Source organism: Macaca fascicularis, chromosome 9 (assembly GCF_037993035.2).
Source record: "Macaca fascicularis isolate 582-1 chromosome 9, T2T-MFA8v1.1".
Lineage (NCBI taxonomy): Eukaryota > Metazoa > Chordata > Mammalia > Primates > Cercopithecidae > Macaca > Macaca fascicularis.
This window is the reverse complement of record NC_088383.1, coordinates 30,577,330-30,594,063: the sequence shown is the minus strand read 5'-3', so window position 1 is coordinate 30,594,063 and position 16,734 is coordinate 30,577,330. Positions and strand designations below refer to the sequence as shown.

The 16,734-nt window shown below is 45.2% G+C and overlaps 1 long non-coding RNA gene across 2 annotated transcripts in view; it reads right to left on the bottom strand.

Moving 5' to 3' along the window:
- The window catches only part of LOC123575539 (uncharacterized), a 42,893-nt gene extending 26,797 nt beyond the window's left edge, over positions 1-16,096 (bottom strand). Inside the window, exons 1-2 of one of the 2 annotated variants that reach the window (XR_010577885.2) lie at positions 14,826-16,096; positions 13,533-13,796 (exon numbers count right to left, since the gene is read on the bottom strand). This is a non-coding gene — a long non-coding RNA (uncharacterized lncRNA). Of the gene's footprint in view, positions 1-13,532; positions 13,797-14,825 lie in introns of those variants that run through there. The other variant, XR_010577884.1, reaches the window with a different exon arrangement.
- Positions 16,097-16,734: the final 638 nt, after the last annotated feature.

Genomic DNA, 16,734 nt, shown 5'->3' with positions numbered 1-16,734 from the left:
TTGTTTTCTTTGGACTAACATATCGTGGGTACATGCTCTGAGGCAAGCACTGTGCTAAGTATTTCACATGCATTAGCTCATTGGATGCTCCCACTGCCTTCCATGAGAAAAGCAGGCCTTCTGAGGTCAGAGCAGGCCGAAGACGTGCAGCCTGGCTTCTCACCCAGGTCTTTCCAAAGTCTGGGGCGAAGCTCTAAGTACTTCCTGCCCCTTGCTCAGCAATCACCCTGCTTACAGCAGAAGAGAAGAGAGTGTCTAGAAAGCATCACGCAAGTCTCTTCTCTGGAGAGAATCTCACAATGTGAGTCCTGGAAGAGATCGCCGAGCCCCCAGTTGAGCACCACCCTCATTACACAACTGGAAAAAGTGAGCGCCAAATGGTCTCGCTCAAGGTCAGCCAACTCATTAATTGAAGACAGAAAGATAATGTGGAAACCAAGCAATGTCACCATTTCGTGATGGCTTCAGGCAAAGATTTTACAAGGGAGATGTTGGAAACCGTGAGTGAAGTTTGGGACTGGGCATTATATGTGAACTGAGTTTTTCCCTGCATTCGACAGGGTGGAACACTTGACAGGTGACTATGGGTAAGCAAGAAATACCAAGAATAAAATAATCTACACATCTGGAATGCAAAAGGCTTTATAAGGGGACCACAGAACCTCATCCATTCCAGACCTTTGGGATGAAGTAGAGCCAGTCACTGTGTAAGAGGCTTTGGAGTGAGGGTGTAGACATAGGTGTCACCTTTCAGGTCCAGGCTGATGGACATAAAGAGACTTGTACTTTGTGTCTTAAAATATAATCAACAGGCCTAGTAGAAGGAAGTGGGGCTCTTGGAAGGAATGGCTGCTTCCAAGTCTAGGTGATTCCTTCAGTGATGGTGAATCAGGAGGGAAGGCTGCTGTCTGTTGACCTGATGGCTTTTCCCATCTTCTTGTCTCCTGTCCCGTCTTGTGAACAGCTGAGGTGACAGTAGTCCCATCTTAACTCAAGGTTTGGATGCTTATTCACAGGACCTGGCCTTGTCTTTGACTTCTGGGTAAGCCCATAGCATGGGTGACTCTGGCCAGAAACCAAAGGTATGTGGTGAGACCAGAATCAGCCTGGATCCTTTGGGCGGCATCATCAGATGGGGGCACTCATGTCCCTACTTCTGTAATCCTGGCACCCCATAGCAGGGTTGCTTAAAGCCAAAGGAAGCTCTCTAGACACCCACAGAAGAAATCCATCAAGTCTAGAAGCCAATTGGATCACTGTCCTAATTCTGAGTATGGTGTCTTGGTTTCAATCAGGACTCCTCTCCTCCCTAGCTGATCCATGGATGGATCATTCCTTAAGGTCGAGCTCAAGTTCTTCCCATCCTGGCTCCTGGACCCTTTGCTGATAAGCCAGCCACATACGTCTGCCAGTCTTCAGCTCCTACGTCAAACACTGTCTCCCTGAATTGCACTGGCCTCTAGCCTGAGCTAGCTGAAAACATTATTTACTTATTTATTTATATTATTACTATTATTTTTGCCGATCCCATTCCTCTGCTTAAACCTGGAGCTCCCTGAGGACTGGGACTTGATGCACGTAATTCCTGATGTGTCTTATGTTAATACCTAGCAATGCTGTGAAAGGTCCCTGGGGACGATTTGTCAATGACAACGAAGCCATCTGTGCCGTGGTTCCTGCATCTTGCAAGAAGAAGCTCGTGAAACAGGTTGTAAAGTGTATGTCTCTCCCTAGAACATTAGCACTTGCAAGGCAAAGAAGGCTTTTTATAGATGATGTGGCATCTGTGAGAAGAGCCACGCCTTGGTGGCAGTGCTGTTTGGGACTGGCGAGTGGGACCTGGGTTAAGGGAGGAACAGGAAGCGCTTTGACTCTACCGCAGGTCCCGAAATTCCTCTTGTCCTTCTTTCCTGTGGTTAGGAGAAGTCATTTACAGCCATGTCAGGCCACCTCCTTCTGGCTTCCGACTGTCCCCAGGGGAAACCGAGATCGCTGCTGGGGCTGTCAGGGCAAAGCTTTTGTTCCTTTAATAAACCGTGTGGTGGATCTCAATCCTGCTGACATTTGTGGGGAAAACATTTCAAAAAAAGTCCCAGTCGAGAAGGAATGCCGGCTGGACTGGAGCCACTTCTGAAAACACAGGCATCTACACAAAGCCCTTGTGTTGTTACCGTCCTGTGACCTCATGAGTTGGTCACAGGCTGGTCTGGGGAGATCAGGCGCTGAGGGAATGGACTGGGCAGGTCACCAGTGGCCTCTGGCCTTGAAGGATGGCCTAAGTGGGTGCTCCAGTTTGGGAGTAAAAACATCTGAGATGTTCCCAGTACAGCTACATTACAATTATTTGGGTTTGTGGATGTGCAGTGAGCCCAGTGCTATGTTAGGTGACACAACTAAAAAAATACTGATTAGTGCCAGGGTAAGTATTTATGTGGCAGGGTTCCTTGGAGCATTCCTATGGGAAGAGACAGATGTAACCAAACATGGTCAAAAAAGGCTTGTGGAGTGTGTGAAGTCCACTAGGATAGTAAACTAAGTACAGGTGTGTGTGTGGTGGGGGAGAGGGTGCATCCTAGGACCCAGGGATGGCGTGAAATGTACAGGAGAAAATAAGAGGCATTGTGTTGGGAGTACTGGGTCCCGTAAGAAGGTTTCACCAGCTGGGAACAGATATGGGACCAGTAGCAGATGGGACTATGAAGGTAGATTGTCTTCATAATGAGGCCTTGAATGCCAAGCAAAAGAGTGTGGTTCGTAATCTCACAACCAAGAATGAACCACTAGAGGTTATGGCAAGTGGGATGGAATGACAAGATCGGGGTTTTGGAGAGCTGACCCCATGGAGGGGACAGAGTTTCACAGCAGAGGGTGAGAGGCCTGCTGCCATGGTTCAGGCAGGACATCGGGAGAGCAGAGACACGCTGCTGGCCAAGAGGAGGCTTAGCAAGGGAGAGGGACAGTAGAGGGGATCCACCTCGCAGTGGCCCTTCCTGCCTGGCGAATGTGTTTGCTCCTCATTCCAGGCAACTACACACCCCATCGCCAAATGAATTATCAGAAGAACGGTTCTAACAGGGTGTCACTTTAGTCTCGTTACTCTTTCATCAGAATCTGCCCCCACCCCCGGCTTCCCCGCTTCTGGCCATAGAAAGTTCATACGCCTCGGCTTGCCTTCAAGGCCCACATGACAATTCTCATGCTTTGATAAAGCAGCAGAACTCTTGCTTCAAAGGATATTTCACACAGAAACCCGAGATGCGGAGCAGATCGCAGGAGAGCCACTGTGCTCGCCTCTAAACACAGCCCGGCGAGCCTCCCGCTCCAATCAGCCCACCCTGCACACTTTGGTCTCCAATCCTTCACCCACCTTACCTCAGCCCCACCCGAGTAGTCGTAGACACCCATTGAAGAAAACTCCACAGCCTTAAGGAGCACAGTTTGAACTATTTTCCTACAGGGTCAGTTTCACTCTGCCTTCTCTCCTGCTATTTTTCATGCCCCTCAGAGCTCTCGACCCTCTGCCCCAAACACACCTTGAACCTTGGCCTTCTGTTGTTATTGCTTGTCTTGATGCCCTGACATGATGTCCTGATAGTATCTCAAGGGCTTCCAGATGTCACTGATCACCGGGCCAGCCCATGCCTCTCCGCTGCCAACATGTGCAGCAGCAGCAACCATGATTTACTGAACACTTAATATATCCATTTTATAGAGATCATCTGATTTAATCCTCAAATCAACACACCCAGATAAGTATTATTATTTTCTCACTTTACAGAGCAAGAACCTAAGTATCAAGAGGTTAAGTAATATACTCCAGGTCACGCAGGTAGGAAGCTGCTGAACCAAGATCCAAACCCAGGCAGTCTGACTCAAGAAGCCCCACTCTCAGTCAGTTCCCTTTACAGCCTCCCTCAACACATACATATAAATTGACTGATGGATTCATGAACTTTATGACTGAGGGAATGCCGGTAACGAAAGAGAACATTCACTTGTTCGTCCAGCATACACGTATTGCGTTCTTAGTATGCGATAAGCCCTGGGTCAGGCCCTGCGGAGATGGTGGTTGAGAGAGGTGGACAGTATCTCTGTTCCTTTGAAGCTTGAAGCACAGGAAAAGAGGTCAAAGATGACTCTGAGTTTGCCAGTGTGAGTCATTCAGAGATGAAATGATAGCGCCATGGGGACAGAAGTCAGGAGAGGGAGTCAACGTGGAGGCAGGAAGATGATCTTGGCAGGTGGTCTGCAGAGCTTCAGGTGCCAGGTTGAAGCAAATTTAACAAGTGGAATTGTTCAGAAGGTGATGGAAATACTGGCTGGGAACTGAGAGTGAGACAGTGTGGGAGATGTGGACTGGGGAATTGCATAAATAATGTTGACAGCTGAAGATAGGAGAATAAGCCAAGATTAACATGGAGAAAATTAAGTCTGGAGACAAAAGCCAAGACTTGGAGAACACCCCAGAGAGAATGGACCCCTCTTGAGAGAAGACACAGCCACAGGGAATGCAGGAAGCCCAGGCACTCGGGGGTCTGAAGGAGAGAAGGTGCTAACAGGGCCAGGGTTCTTGGGGAGAGTAACGAAAAAGAATACTGGAGAAGTTTCTTCGGTTGGCCTAAAGGCAGTTCTTGTGATTTCCAAGAGCACAGTTTCAGTAGAGGGGGTGAGGGTAAATGGCAGATTATAGGAGATTTAGGGAGAAAACGGGTGATGAGGAAAACCCATTTACTAAATACACCTCACATGGAAAAGCTGGCATGACCAGGGAGCGAGAATGGGCAGTTAATGGGAAAAAAATGCTGAACAAAACCAGTTTTACAGATTATGTGACCTGGACCAAATATAAATATGTTCAAATGTGACAGTCCCTGGACTTAAAATAGAGTGGTGAAACCAAGCCAGCTGAATGAAGACCTCCAGAGCTGACCTCCCTGAATCCCAGAAGATCCACCCCAAATGAATGGTGGTCTCGTCTCTCTGTTTCCTGTTTGGGATCACGACTTCATTCGGTTCAGCAGATTCTTTCTTCTTTTTATAATTAAAATTTTTTGAAACAAAAGAAACTACCCAGTTAATCCCCCAAATGTTTTTTTTTTTTTTTTTCCCTTGGGGAAACATTTACATTCTTAGGACCCCCAGTGCTAAAGCCAATAAAAGCAGCAGCAGAAAACCATTTTTCATTATTATCCGCAAAAAAGCAGAAGGAAATGAAAGCCTCAAAGAATTTCCACATTTTGGGGGGAGAAAAATGACTTTTTTGCCTTTGGATTTTTATCTTTTCTGCCACCATAATTTAGATAGACAAAGAACAGGCCTGGCAGTAAGACCAGTCTCCATAAGGCCAAATAGCTGACTTCCCAGAGGACTTAAAGAAAAGACTATCAAGAGTATCTTTGTAAAAGCACAGCAAGCTCAGATCTGAGATCATGGGAGATCATAGGAGTGAGCTGTTTCTTGTTGAAAGCAATTGTTAAATCCAGCACCAGAACGCATTAATTTGTGAATCATAGAGATACCGTTCTTCCTAGAAAACTCATCACCTACTGACCTCTGGTGCAATTCAAGCCCAAATACTGAAGCAAAGGGCAAATCAGAAGTAGTGAAATAAGAAAAGCCTCGGGTCACAGCTACCCCGAGGAGAGGCTAAGGCAACTGGGTCATGCTGGCTTGAGAAAGAGGAAATAGAGAAAAGATAGGAATCACAGGAGTTAACTGCTGGCTCTTTGTGTTAGGAACAAGACAAAAAGGAATGTTTTAAACTCCCACATGAGGACTTTAGTTTGAGAATAAGAAAGAACTGTTGACCAATTGGTTTGTAAAAAAACAAGTGTGTTCCTAAGGATCTTTGAGATCATTTAGTTCAAATCCTACATCCTCCTACATGAGCTTCAGCAAGTTACCTAACTTTTCTGTGCCTCCAGGTTGGCTCACATCTATAATCCCAGCATTTTGGGAGGCAGAGGCAGAAAGATCACTTGAGCCTAGGAGTGCAGGTCCAGCCAGGGCAACATAGTGAGATCCCATCTCTACCAAAAATACAAAAAATTAGCAGGCATAGTGGTGCATGCCTGTGGTCCCAGCTACTTAGGAGGCTGAGGTGGGAGGATTACTTGAGCCCGGGAGGTTGAGGATGCAGTGAGATTTGACTGTGCTACTGCACTCCAGCATGGGTGACAGAGCAAGACCCTTTCTTAAAAAAAAAAAAAGAGAGAGAGGGAGAGAGATTTAGTAGTATCTCTCTGTTGTAAGAATTTCATGAGTTTGTTCATATAAAGTGCTTAGCAGAGAAGCAGATACATGACAAATGCTCAATGAATGTAAGCTCTCATCATCTGCCTTGTGGTCATTGGCGGCATCATTACACCCAAGCAAGCACTCACCTCAACCGACACGGTCAAGTGTGAAAGAAATGTAACATATTTATTCTAAAACTGCATTCATTGTCTGTTTTGAGCCCCCATTTGAAGGTATATTTATCCCAAACTATTCAGAGTCACTTCCTTTCCTTGGATGGGGTAGAGTTGGCTTCCATAAGCCAAGGTGGTGGGAATGGGGAGAGTGGGCAGATCTGGTCCTGGGGACATTGTCAGTCCATGTCAACATCCTCTAAGAGCTGGATGCAACCTCAGGCCTCAGTCTGCACAGACAGCTACCACTCTCCAGGGCTCCTCAGCCCAGCTCTCTCTCTCCCCTGCTTTCAGAGCCAACTTGGGTCATGGCCATGGGACCCCTGGGAGTCTGGATAAACCCTGATGCGACTCAGGGCCTGAGCAGCCATTTCTGTCCGGGGATCTTGTCACTGTCCAGAGCTGGGACGAGGAGTGGGAGACCCAGGATTCCTCTGTTGATTAATTTCCCCGGAACTTTCATCCCCCTACCAAAGGCTCTGGCCCAGAGAGAGCAACACATGGGACCTCCCTTGGTTGAATCCCCAAAACCTACGTGTACTCCTGATTTCTTTTCTGACAGGCTATCCACTATGGATTACAAGGACAGATGGGGGACTAAATGTTTGGTTAGTTCACAACATTATCCCACTGCACCCCAAGAAGTTACTCTTCTACTTCAGCTCCTGATGGAAGACTCCTATTGGGCATGGTGGTCTTGCTGCTTCTCTCAAATAACTTCCTTCTGCCCACACAGAAAAGCTGCAAGAGCTCCTCAAAAGAGCCCGTGGCTGTCATCTGTGTCCTTCTGCAAGGGCCCCCCGAAAGGTTTGTGAAGCCAGCCATTTACCATAGAGAGAGGGAATTTTGAGAGGCTTCCACGGGCAAATAAGCAAAGCATTCCACTCCCATCAAGTCTCACGACTAGGGTAACTTAGGGCCCAAAACATAGCTTAGTTTCATTCTATTAATATGTGTAAATAGCTTACAGAAAATATGGGTAGGAAAATAAGACAAAGCAGGAAGAGTTTACTCCACCTGCCAAGGATCCATACTTGCTACAGGACAACCCCAAAGGGGACCCACCTTTCTAATAGCCCAGGCAAAAGAAGTCACATCTCTCCCCAGCAGGGAGAGAAGTTCCCACCATGGGTCTCAGGAGGGCAACACTGTGTAAGACAGTGAATGAAATTTCAACCATATCCTTCCAGGAACTGATACAGTGTACTTCCTATATATAACACCCTGGGGGGAGTTGGACAGTGAGGGGCAAGGGGTTAAAAAACCACCCTGGGTATAGACTGAGAGCATCTTGACAAAGGGAATTCCAGTAAAAATCATTCCACAAGGGTCAGTATTGTCAATCCTGGCACACATCTTGCTGCTATTTAAATACATAATAAGTAATCTAAATACACCTAAAAAAAAGTTTAGTAGGTAGAGAAGAGAACAGACTACATATTACTCAGGCAGTTCTTCCCAGATTGTTCCTTTCCAGTATCCAGTGACAGCAAGTTCAGGTCAGGGTGACCAACTGTCCCGTTTGCCTGGGACTGAGGACTTTCCCAGAATGTGGAATTTTCAGAGTTAAATCCAGGATAGTCCCAGGAACACCAGGATGGTTGGTCACCCTAATTCAGGATGACAATGGATGGTACCTGGATCATAGCTCTTCTGCGTTGCTGGGTTTTTGTTTGTTTTTGTTTTTTCTGTTTGTTTGTTTTTAAGAGACTGGTGTTACTCTGCAGCCCAGGCTGGAGTGCAGTGGTATAATCACAGCTCACTGCAACCTCCAACTCCTGGGCTCAAGTGTTCCTCCCACCTCAGCCTCCTGAGTAGCTGGGACCACAGGCATGCACCACCACACCAGATAGAGAAGGAGTCCTGCTATATTGCCAAGGCTGGTCTTGAACTCCTGGCTTCAAGTGATCCTCCCGCCTCCTCCTGAAGTGCTGGGCCAGCCCTGTGTTGCTGACTTTAAAAGTCGAACAAACCTAGGTAGGGAGGAACCCAAGAGGAAGTAGAGAGCTGCCAGATCTCTGCAGGGAAGGGGACAGAGAGAGTACATGGCAGGGCCTGGATTCTCCTCCCGAAGTCTTCTCTCCTACAAGTGCACAAGTCAAGACCCACAGTATGCCCAGTCTGGTGCTTTCTCTGTTCTAGGTGTTCAATCAATGCTAGGGCTCCAGTTGAATGGAAGTGACTTAGGGGAAAGCATTCCTCAGCCTCTCCCAGCTCCTTTTGCTTCATCTTGCCTTGAATCTTCAGCCTCTGTTCAGGGCTGAGCTGTGTGTCCTGGAGGCTGGGCCCCTAGAGATGGAGAAGCACAGTCCTCTTCTACAGGGACTGATGCTATTCACCTGGCTGTCCAGATACTGAACTAAGTAACCTTCCTCCCTGAGATCCTGCTCTGGCAAATGTTCTCACTGGGGCTCCCCTTTCCTGCGAAGAGACTGTGACCAGCATCTGGGGCTCTTTTCTTCTTAACATTATCACCTATTTTGCATCTCAGCCACCTCAAGGACCCAGGGTGCTAGACTTATGGCACTGGGATTTTAGACAGAAATAAAATCATCTTTGCCCATGCAGGTCTTGTGATGCAGTTGATCAAACAAATAGGTAAATTAGGAAATGTAGTCTTGTCAACTTTATTTTGGAGGCTTTAGAATTGATATACAAATAAAAGCAAAAATAAACAAACAAACCCACTCCTGGAACTCAGCTCTTAGACCAAAATTAAATCAAAATAATTTAGACCTCTGAAAATTATCTCCCACTTCCTACCTGTGGCTCTCCTCCTTCACTTTCTGGGAAAGAGAAGCAAACAATCAAAGAAGTAGATTCTCTAACTCCTGATTTATTTATCCTAAATCTATAGGTGAATCACTTTTCTGGGGCTGAGTTCCTTTATCGATAAATACAAATATCAATAACAATAGAAACCATATGAATCATGTTAGTTATGTGCCAGATACCATTCTGTTCACTTTGTTTATATTAATTTACTTAATATCCACAATAATATTGTGAGGTACATGCTATCATGATCTTCATTTTACAGATGAAAAAATCAGGGTGCAGAGAATTGAAATAACTTGCTCCAGGTCACATAGCTGGCCAGTGAGAGAGCTGAGATTCAATCCAATCCGGCTTCAGAATGCATGAGATTTAACCATTAACTTAATGTTGGATGGATGGATGGATGGATGGATGGATGGATGGATGGATGGTGACTGGATAGTGCACAGTGGATGATGGATGGTAGATGGATGGTGGATAAATGGATGAATTTATGGATGCATGGGTGAAAGCATGGTGGATGGATGGATGAATGAATGTATGGATGCATGGATGAATGGTAAGTGGAGATGGATGGATGGGTGGATGGTAGATGGGTGGATGGATGGTGGATAGCTGGCGGATGGATGGATGAATGAATGAATGGATAAATGAGTGGTAGATGGATTGATGAATGAATGGATGGGTGGTGGATGGATAAATGATAATAGATGAATGAATGGATGGTGGGTGGATGGATGGATGGATGAATGAATAAATGGATGAATAATAGGTGGATAGATGGATATGGATGGATGTGTGGTGAGTGGATGAATGGAGAGTAGATTAATGGATGGATGGCATATGGGTAGATAGATGAATGGACGGATGATGGATGAATGAATGAATAGATGGATGGATGGGTGGTGGATGGGTGGTGAATGGATGATAGATGAATGAATGGATGGTAAATGGGAGGATAGATGTGAATGGATGAATGATGGACAGATGGATGAATGGGTGATGGATGGTGGATGGGTGATGGATGGATGGATGGATGGATTGGTGGTGGATGGTAATTGGGTAGATAGATAGTTGGATGGGTGGTGGGTGGATGTGGATGGTAGATGAATGGATCAATGGTAGATGGGTGGATGGGTGGTGGATGGATAAATGATGGACAGATGGATGAATGGGTGGATGATGGATGGACAGATGGATGGATGGGTGGTGGATGGTAATTGGGTAGATAGATGGTGGTTGGATGGGTGGTGGATGGATGTAGATGGTAGATGAATGGACGGATGGGAGATGGGTGGATGGATAGTGGATTGATGATGAATAGATGTATGAATGGGTGGTGGGTGGATGATGGATGGATGGATGGATGGATGGATGGATGGATGGATGGATGGATGGATGGTGGATGGTAGATGGTTAGAGAGATGGTGGTTGGAGGGGTGGTGGATAGATGAATGGGTGGTGAATGCTCAGATGAAGACACTGCCCAGCTATTTCTCAGATACCTCTCTGAGGTAGATACAGCACTAACATTTAAAATGCATACTATTGGCATAAATTGTGGTTGCTATTCTTCCAAATTAAATAGAGGGGTATCCATTGGGAGCAAAACAGACAAAAAATGGGTCCTCCAGGACCCATTTAAATGTCTGTGGAATGGAAGCAATGAAGTTATGTTTCTCCAAAATGAATTAATCTGTGAAGAGTTCCTTGAGAATCTTGGATTAAAATTGTTCTTTTAGAGCCAAGACTAACACATATCTTACATAAAAGTGAAAAGAATCTTTTCAGCTCCCCCTTCCCCAAATAGAATACTGTATCCAGTCAACAAAATCTTATCTTAAACCTCCAAAACATTACATGAGCTCTCCTTAAATTTTACTCTTTAATTAAGAGACCAGTTTGAGGTTAGCCAGATCTGGGGCTTTGACGTAGCAGTCGCCAAACCTCAGCGACAGGCCTGGTTTCCATCTCTGTGATATTAATCTTTTGACAGCCAAACATTTTCCTTCATACGCCTTACTCTTAGCAGATGCCTATTAACTGCTTAGAGAAGGAAAGAAGGAAAACCCAATGAATCTAAAGAATCAGGTTAGCCTGAGTTCCCTACACCAAATGGCTCACGTACGAAAGGAACCATTGTCTTCTAAAAGCTGACCCTTGGTAAGGTTTTGAAAGACTTGGGTTTTTCTTGTGATTTTGCTCAGGAGATGATTGTCTTATTTTATTTTTAGTTGTTCAATTGGTGGGTCTAATTAATGCCGTTCACTTTTTCCATGAGATCTGGAATTTAACTGTGCCTACGTGAATTTCATCGTTATGCCTCCATTTGAGTTAGTTCATGTTGTTGGCAATTCTGCAAAGTGAAAAGCACTGGACGGGAGATTGGTATATTATTTGGGCTGTACTATTCTGAGCCATGAAACTCTATGCAAGATACTGAACTCTTCCTGGCCTCAGCTTCTCAGCCTCATCTCCCTTACCTGTGAAATGGAGATAATTCTATCCACCATACCACCTAAGCATTGTAAAGAATGCATCATGACCAAAACTAATCGCAAGTGTAGCAGTCAATATAGTTGGGGAAACAATAAGAAAAGCTATCCTGTTAAGTAGAAGAAATCATGATAAAGTAACATTTGCATTATTATACGAACATGGCTTTGAATGTCCAAGGTTAGTTTATAACCAAACTTCCCATACTTAACAAATCCCTCTGATATTACCAGTGAGGCAAACAACAAAATAACTTGCCCTCATATAAATAATAAGACCAAAGCGGGGATAGAGAGTTTGATAGAGAGTTTGTCTAAGGGGTGGACTCAGAGACCTTTGAGGCCCTTTTGAATGGGGACACCGAGATTCCAAGTTTATTAATGAGTTTTCTCAGCTCTGAGAATTCCTCATAATTTTTCAGGGCCCTACCTCTCCCTTTGGTCTTTGGTCTTTTTAGCATTATTTATATTATAAATTTAGTATTATTTATGTTATATATAATGCTAAAAGTATAAGTTTCCAGTAATAGAAATGCTAGGGTTGCATTAGTGGTCTTTTCTCAATTTCAGTTCTTTACAAAAATATAGGGAAAAAATAATTTATGACAATGAAGGAACTAAGATTTATGGTGGTTGTTTTCGTGAGAGTTGAGAGCATTAAAGAATCCATAAGCTTTACGGCGGGAATGGTGGTTCACACCTATAATCTCAACATATTGGGAGGCCAAGGTGGGCGGATCATTTGAGACCAGGAGTTTGAGGTCAGTTTGGGCAACATAGTGAGATCCTATCTTTAAAAAAAAAAGAGAGAAAAAATTTACATAGCTCCAAAAAACAAGCTACTTTTGGGGAACATGAATGGAGCTGGAGGCCATTATCCTTAACAAGCTAATGCAGAAACAGAAAGCCAAATCCCACATGTTCTCATTTATAAGTGGGAGCTGAATGATGAGAACTCATGAACACAAAGAAGAGGAACAGCAGAAACTGGGGGCCTACTTGAGGGTGGAGGATGGCAGGAGGGAGAGGAGCAGAAAAGAATAACTACTGGGTACTACGCTTAGTACCTGTACCTGGGAAATGAAATAATCTGTACAGCAAACCCCGGTGACACGACTTTATCTATGTAACAAACTTCACATGTCCCCGAATCTAAAATAAAAGCTGAAAATAAAATTAATTAATTAATAAAATAAAACAAAATAAAATGAAAAGGGAGCTTGCTGCTTTGAAAAAACACCATGATAACCTCGAAGTCTAAGTTCAAATTTAGAATTCTCGACTGTATGGAATCCTGCAGTGGAGTGTGGTGGTGTGGGGAGAGCTGGCCCTGGCTCCAGGCCTGTGTACCATAGCTCACCCCTCTGTTCTCTCATTCCTTCCACGCTGCAGGGAGACTCACACTCACCCACGTGGACATCCCAGCACACGCATCCAAACTCCACTCACCAGCACATGCAGGGGTGTGATTCAGAAAGAGGAAAGCTATGCCCTTAGCTCTGGGGACACCTTGTCCCAGGGGGAGGCACAAAACTGGATAAAGAGGCTGGGTGCAGTGGCTCACACCTGTAATCCCAGCACTCTGGGAGGCCGAGGCAGGCAGATCATTTGAGGTCAGGAGTTTGGGACCAGCCTGGCCAACATGGTGAAACACCGTCTCTACTATAAATACAAAAATTTTCTGGGCGTGGTGGTGGCCACCTGTAATCCCAACTACTCAGGAGGCTGAGGCAGGAGAATCACTTGAATCCGAGAAGCGGAGGTTGCAGTGAGCTGAGATCATGATACTGCACTCCAACCTGGGTGATACAGCAAGACTCCATCTCAAAAAAACAAACAAACAAACACCTCAATAAAGAGTCAGAGTTTATTTCCCTAGAGTAAGGGGCTGTAACAGAGTTTAGCAAACTGCAGAGTCTAATGAAAACAGTCCCTTACTTCAGACAATTGCAAGTTTGGGGGTCTTCAGGATCACCCTCACATTCCATAAATCAGCCTGGCATGGTGGTGTGCACCTGTAGTTCCAGCTACTTGGGAGGCTAAGGCGGCAGGATCACTTGAGCCTAGGAGGTCGAGGCTTCAGTGAGCTGTAATTGCACCACTGCACTCCAGCCTGGGCAACAGAGCAAAATTCTGTCTCAAATAATAATAATAAAAAAAAAAATTTAAAGAATCCATAAGGTTTGACTTCCCCAATCCCTTTACTCCCTGTAAATGAAATTCTCCCCAGAGATGGCTGTGTACATTGCCTAGATCAAGCACGCTACTTAGAGCAATTACATTTGCTTCCCGGGTACTTCTTCAGACACTGCAGCCTGGCCTTAAAAAGACTGCTCTGAGTGTCACAAGCGCTATGACTCAAATACCATTCAGATGATTCCTGACCCCAGAAACCTCTCCCATTCCAAAGACGCTTTGTCCACATCCTAATGGCCATAAGAGAGGCTCCAGCCCCTCCTTCAAAGTTTCTTGTTACTTCAGTGTGTGTTTATTAATAATGGCTTCTCTGAGCAAGCCTCCAGTGTGTCCAGCTCATTCATTCACAGTTCCCCTTGCTCCAGCTAGGATAGTAACGCATTTGGAATCATGACGTGTGAGGGAAGCTGAAGGAGCTAGACAAGACAGTCTTAGTGGAGACAGGGTTTCTGATGTTAGAGATGAATTCTCCTGTGAAAGAAATACCAGATTTATTGTTCCTGAGTTCTTATTCCTGATCGGATTAGTATTCATGACATCCAAGAACTGATCTGGGACCTGTGAGTGGATATGGAGGTAGATTCCTGGCTTGGTATGAGGAAGAACAGTCTGTTTGGCACCAGAATGGGCTGCCTCATGAGAGAGAGAGTTCCCCAAGCATTCAAAGTGTGCGCAGGCAGAAGTAGTCTGACCATTTGTTATTAGGGGATCTTGCTTCCAATTGAGAGCTTGTCTAAGGGATGGACTCAGAGACGTCCGAGGCCCTTTCAGATGGGGGCACCAGGATTCCAAGTGTATTAATGAGTTTTCTCAGATCTGGGAATTCCCCATCATTTTTCAGGCCCTATCGCTCCCTTTGGTCTTTGCAGAAAGCCTGCAGTAAAAACATTTCACATTCCCCAGATAGCATTCTCCCCACCCAGTTGAAAAGGTGAAAGTGACATACCTCAACCTGAGAGACTGCATTCTTATCAACGCTGCTCAGGGCAGAAGTGTGTGAAGCCAGTGAAGTCTGCAGTTCACATTTCCCTCTTTTCTCAGAAGCCCCTGCTTTTACAGAAACTTCTTTCTTCTCTTAGAACAAAGGGGTTTATTGAGCTCATGACATCTTCATCAATATACAAGAATATATAAAGATTAAATAAGGCCTGGAACACAGTAGGTGCTCAATAAATCTTTGTTGAAAGAATCAATAAATACATTTTAAAAGCAAGAGAGGCCGGGCTCGGTGGCTCAAGCCTGTAATCCCAGCACTTTGGGAGGCCGAGACGGGCGGATCACGACGTCAGGAGATCGAGACCATCCTGGCTAACACGGTGAAACCCCATCTCTACTAAAAAATACAAAAAACTAGCCGGGCGAAGTGGCCGGCGCCTGTGGTCCCAGCTACTCGGGAGGCTGAGGCAGGAGAATGGCGTAAACCCGGGAGGCGGAGCTTGCAGTGAGCTGAGATCCGGCCACTGCACTCCAGCCTGGGCGACAGAGCCAGACTCAGTCTCAAAAAAAAAAATAAATAAAATAAAAATAAAAATAAAAGCAAGAGAAGAAAGAGGACAATGCTTGACCCAAAAGGCAACTATCTTAACTGTTCCAGGCCCATCTGTACAACAGGATGAATGTAGTCACGGTGATTTGCTCTTGGGTTAGTCTGTGGAGTGGATAATATAATGAATGTAACATGCTTAGCAGAGTGTCTGGCACATATTCAAGGCTTACCAAATGCTGAGGCTGGGTGTGGTGGCTCATGCCTGTAATCCTAGCACTTTGAGAGGCCGAAGCAAGAAAATAGCTTGAGCCGAGGCAGGCACATAGCTTGAGCTCAGGAATTCAAGACAAGCATGGGCAACATGGTGAAACGCTGTCTTTACAAAAAAATTTTTTAAAATTAACCAGGTGTGGTGGCAGATGCCTGTGGTCCTAGCTACTCAGGAGGCTAAGGTGGGAGGATCGCCAGAGCCCAGGAGGAAGAGGTTGCAGTGAGCCGTGATCATGTCACTACATTCTAGCCGGGGTGATGGAGCAAGATACTGTCTTAGAAAAAATAAAATAAAAGTAAATTCATGCAAGTTCTCTTCTCTGTTCTTATAATTGTTATTATTACTATTGCTTTAAACAATGTGATCTGAAACAGGGTGGACAAGGGAAAGAGCTGTTCGGGATTAGAATAGGGCCTCTTCCTGGCTATCCTCCCACCCCCCGACCCTTTTTTTTCTTTTTTTTTTTTTTGAGATGGAGTTTTTCTCTTGTTGCCCAGGCTGGAATACAATGGAGTAATCTCAGCTCACTGCAACCTCCACCTCCCGGGTTCAAGTGACTCCCCTGCCTCAGCCTCCCGAGTAGCTGGGATTACAGGTGGCTGCCACCATGCCCAGCTAATTTTTATATTTTTGCTAGACATAGGTTTTCTCCATGTTGGCCAGGCTGGCCTTGAACTCCTGACCTCAGGTGATCCACCTGCCTCGGCCTCCCAAAGTGCTGGTTACCCCTTTTATTGCATCACATCACATCTTATCACATCATCTGGGATTGGCAAACTATTTCATGCAGATTTTAAGGAGAAAAAGCCAGACGCTCACTTGGCAGAGGGGTGCAATTTCTTGCTTCACAGGGTTGGATTGCTGAGAGAACCAGGGATTTGTGCTCATTGCCTTGGTAATTACAGAACCCCCTGTAAGATGGTAGACGTCAGAATTACAGACGGAAATGAGCCCTGGGCTTCAGAGGAAGTTAAGGGTAGTCTGAGAAGATTTTATATAGGGAACATCTGTTGGAAACTGTCATAAAGGAATGAGTCTACGATTTAAGTTTTCAAAAGTACTTACCAACAGGTGGGAGAATTTGTGAAAACCAAAACA